This window comes from Lactuca serriola, chromosome 6 (genome assembly GCF_051521515.1).
Source record: "Lactuca serriola cultivar US96UC23 chromosome 6, Lser_US96UC23_V15, whole genome shotgun sequence".
Lineage (NCBI taxonomy): Eukaryota > Viridiplantae > Streptophyta > Magnoliopsida > Asterales > Asteraceae > Lactuca > Lactuca serriola.
Genome location: NC_136413.1, coordinates 177,721,510 through 177,726,087, shown reverse-complemented (window position 1 = coordinate 177,726,087; position 4,578 = coordinate 177,721,510). Strand labels below are relative to the sequence as shown.

At 34.0% G+C, this 4,578-nt stretch overlaps 1 long non-coding RNA gene across 1 annotated transcript; it reads left to right on the top strand.

Moving 5' to 3' along the window:
* Nucleotides 1-1,844: 1,844 nt before the first annotated feature.
* Nucleotides 1,845-3,643, top strand: LOC145057451 (uncharacterized). The gene is made up of 2 exons (XR_013686072.1): nucleotides 1,845-2,763; nucleotides 2,973-3,643. It is a non-coding gene; the product is annotated as an uncharacterized LOC145057451 (long non-coding RNA).
* The last annotated feature ends 935 nt before the right edge of the window (nucleotides 3,644-4,578 follow it).

Sequence of the window (4,578 nt, the reverse complement as noted above, 5' to 3'; positions counted from 1 at the left end):
AAAATACTAAGAAGTTTCATAATGTACTTGTTATAATATGCAATGTCACATAAAAATCAGTTAATTTTGTAAGATGTAGTATTTGTTGTGTGAAATGGCTATTTCACGATAAAATAAGCATACTAGGTATAAGAAAATTTTATACTAGTTTATTTGTAATAATATGGTAAATTGTTAAATAATAATATTTTTTATAAACTAGATTTATTGAATTTTCGCATAAAAAGTAAATTGATTTGTATAAGCAAAATATTTAAGGAAATGTATTCCCCCCACACACCCCCCCACCCCCCACCCCCCACCCCCCCGCGGAAATAATTAAAAAATTAAAATGGGGCCGTAATCAATCACCTTTGAAACGTGAGTTCGAGTTGTTCGAATTCAAATTCTTTTGAGAAACTTGTCGTGTGAACCGCAAATTCATAATTCTTCAACTTTGAAGTATTCTCGGAACCTTTCGTAACAAATATAATTTATTGGGGGTTGTTTGGTAATTTAATTAACCCAAAATAGGACTGCTTTAGTTAAAAAATTCAAGCGAGGGACTGATTTTGTAACTTGAACAAACAATAGGGGGCAACGTATGTAACTTTTTGAATAAATGGGATTATTATTTGGAAATTAGGACTGATTTTTATCGAGACATACCAAAGGAGGGACTGATTGGGTTACAATATCCAAATGCAGGGTTGAATATGATTAAATTTAATCAAAGTTTGGGTTTCTTGACTTTTAACTTGGTCAAGAACAAAAACACGTTTTTAGGTCTAGTCTCGTTTCATCCGATCAAAGGGCTCCAACAACGGGAATACGTGTCGCTTTCTTCAGACTGAAGGGACAATGGAGAAGGAACGGAAAAGAAAGCAGTGGTCGAACACAGGGAAACGGGATAATACGAAGGCTTGCAGGCGTGACTTTGTCGATCGCCTGCGAGACGGTTCATCTCCGGGGTTTGACGAGGCCAAGAAAGAAGGCAGTGGCGAATCTAGGATTCAAACTAACATGTGTCCCATAAATGAAATGATAAAATAAATGGGTCAAAAAAATGGTTATCGGGTCCGTTTGTCGGTAATACCATCTTAGGAAAATATTTATTAACTTGAAAACCAAAGATCAAACTAATTAAAAAAAATCATAAATTTCTTACAATTGTTCGCGACGAGTTTTCATATCCCTAAAAAAATCTATAAGTATGTCGTTGCTAATACCATCTAACACATTTTTCTCAATATAAGACAGTAGACAATCATTCATAAATTGATCACCCATTTTATTATGCAAATCGTTCTTTATCAACTTCATTGCAGAAAAAGCACGTTCCACTGTGGATGTTGCAACGGACAATATCAATGCTAATTTTAGTAAAATGATAAAATAAATAATTACTCATCTAAATAAATAATAATTACAACTGCTACAAATAAATATATAGATCTAATAAAAATATATTACAGAACATGTTATATAAATGAAATAAGCTATATAAATATATCTTATATAAATGACCTTCTTTCATCTTTTTTTTTTTTATAATACATCAACATTATACCTAAAATGATAAAATAAATATTTACTCATATAAATAAATAAACAAAACAACCACTACAAATGAAATATGTAAAAGTTATATAAATAAAACAAACTACATAAATGAAATATGTAAAAGTAATTTGATATGCCTAGCCTATTGGTCTAATTCTTTATTAAACAAAGACAATTTGCCTGACATATACAATAACAAAAGCAAGAGCAGGTGAACAGACTATAACTTTTCCATAGAGGCATAGACAATGACTTCTCATATATACAATATATACAGTGACCTATGCCCACTTTATTGTTTCTAGTTTCTACACCACATAACAATTCTAAATAAAACGAGATATAAAAGAGTAAAGGGTTTACCAAAGTAAATGGAATGCTGAGAAGAAGTCGACGCCCGCAGGTTCTTCAATTCCGTCCGGTTCGATAACGGGCCGGCGACGGAGATCGTATGGATGCAACCGGAGATAATGATGTTAAAGACAATCAGAAGTCCAAACCTTTGACACCAAGAACTGTTCAAGACAGTTTGCGGCCACTAAAGAACAGAGGCGACCAAAACGTGATTATCGGCAATACTAAAGAAGTCGGCGGTCGGTGGCAATCCAAAGTTGAGAAAGACGAAGGAACTTTGACAATGGCTAATCCACAAAATCGTAATTTTTTTTAGGTTTTTTGTTTTTCCATTTCTATATTTTTTCTACATTTAAATTAGATGAGTCTTGGGTTTGAAAGAATATCTGTTATTATATTTTCGTGAAATATTTTGTTGCTTAAACAACCCCTATTGTTTTGCTCTTAAGTTTTTTAAAAGTTGTAAAGATTGAAAATAGATTATGATTGGCAAATATCGTTTATTTTTTTTCTTTGTTACTATCAAGGGTGTCCAATTTGTTTTGCCAACAGGTGTCCTAGAAAAATTATGCTATATCTAGTAAATAAAATTTAGAACTAAAGGGTGTCCCAGGACACCCTTTAGACACAGGTAGACTCGCCTCTGAAAGAAGGTGGGGAGAAGCAACGAGGCTGCCTTCGTCCTCTTCTGGCATTGAGGTGCGAAGGAGGGAAGGCCCGATGGGGCAAATCAGTCAGCGAGGAGGGGAAATGTCGACCTCCGGTGAGTGACCAGACCGAAGAAGGAGGAGGTGTTCGGTGGTTTTCTATCCATCGTTGAGAAAGGGAGAAACACAGAGACAGAAGAGTTGCCGTCGATGGTCGCAGGTAAGTGGACGGGGCTGCTTCAGCAGTCCCGTGGTCTTTCTTTCTCTTTTTTCTTTCTTCTTTTTATTTATTTTTTATTTATTTTTTTATATTTATTTTTTTTGGTTTCCGATCAATCAATAGGTAAAAATGGTCTTTAGGGATGCTGTTTGTTTTATCATGAATCTATGGAATGAACAAGTTAGATATTTTGGCTTTGCTTTTGACAGAAAATCGATTGGGGAAAAGGATTGTTCTCTTGGTGTTTGACAGGAAAATAAGAAGGAAAAATAAAGGGGAAGCCGTTGTTCTTTTTTGTTGCAGGTAAGCAAAAGAACAAGAACAAAAGTGTTCTTGGCTGGAAGCGAAGAAGAAGGGGAAGAATAACAACAGCAAGTTCAGGGTGTTTTTGGCTTTGTTTCGATCAGCAGCAAGGGAAAAGGGCTGCTATCCTCTTGATTTCACATGTAAACAACGATCCACTGGTATGTTCTTTTATATTCAATCTTGGTCAATACTTTAACTTCAATTTGGTTGTTAATTGAAGCAATGTCAAAAACTCCCGTTATGTATGTACTTGAGAAGAGAAAGAGTGTGGGAGAGTAGAAGGAAACGTGATTGGTGATTGTGTGTACCATGAATAAGATTTAGAAGCTATAAGAAAATGAGTTTGATGAGATTTTGTTGGGTTGGATTACTTGTGATACAAAGAGATTGTATGTGTACATAACATTCATACTTTATGTGTGATGTTTTGATTTTATTGGTATGTATTTGTGAGTATTTGTTTGATTTGGTATGTATTATTCATGTTTTCCATTTGTATATGTATGTATACTTAAAACTTTTACAAACCATTTCTTAACAATTATAATATATTTTTATAAGGGAGAATTTCGTATATGCTCTCCTAAACAGCTAAATATCGTATTTGCCCGGCTTAAACTCCAAATATCATATTTACCCTTTCCAATGTAGTTTAATATCATATATATACCCAAATGAATTATTTTGGTAATTTTTTTTGTTTATAATTGTTTTTAGTAATATTAAATCATTATAATTAAAATACAATTTGAATGGACAATATTGCCCTTGTTACTTGCTAACACATTATGTTTTCCCCCATCTATCACAAAATCACGATCGAGCCTGATCGAGCCTTCCCTCCCTGATAAGATAGTTTAAGGTCAATTGATATAGGGTGGTTGTGGTTGGGATTCATGAGGCCCGCATCATCTTGACACAAGAAGTTGTTTAAATATATGTGAAGCTTTTGCTCACATTCCCTTATGATCCCTCGACTAGAGGCTGTTGCACTTGCAGTTGTATGATTGTTTCCCACAAAGTTTATGTTATCCAGCGTACACCCAACTGGAACTGCATTTTGATTGTATGAAGATTGGAGATTATCACAGACAGTAGATGAAGGTGAATTTTGAAATCGGAAAACTTACATTTTCCTAAGAGTTGAAGTTGAGGCAATGCAATCATGTCGTACTATGAGTGTGATCAGTGATCTTCAGGGAAGGGAGGGTATCCCGAATGACCCCAAACATGTTATTGTTGCTTCTGACACATATCAATAATGGAATCGGATTCAATAAATCACACAAAAACGACTAAAAGATTGCATGTGCATGATAAGAGAAATTTCAGTAAAAATTATCCTAAATCATGCGACCATTTCAATACCAAATTACAAATCTATACGCAAATAAGATGAAATCATAAAAACACAAATTTCTCTTGATTTTATCAGAATATCACCATCAAAATCAAAATTTTGATATAACGCAACACCCAAAACAATAGATTTCGATCGGAAAACATTGA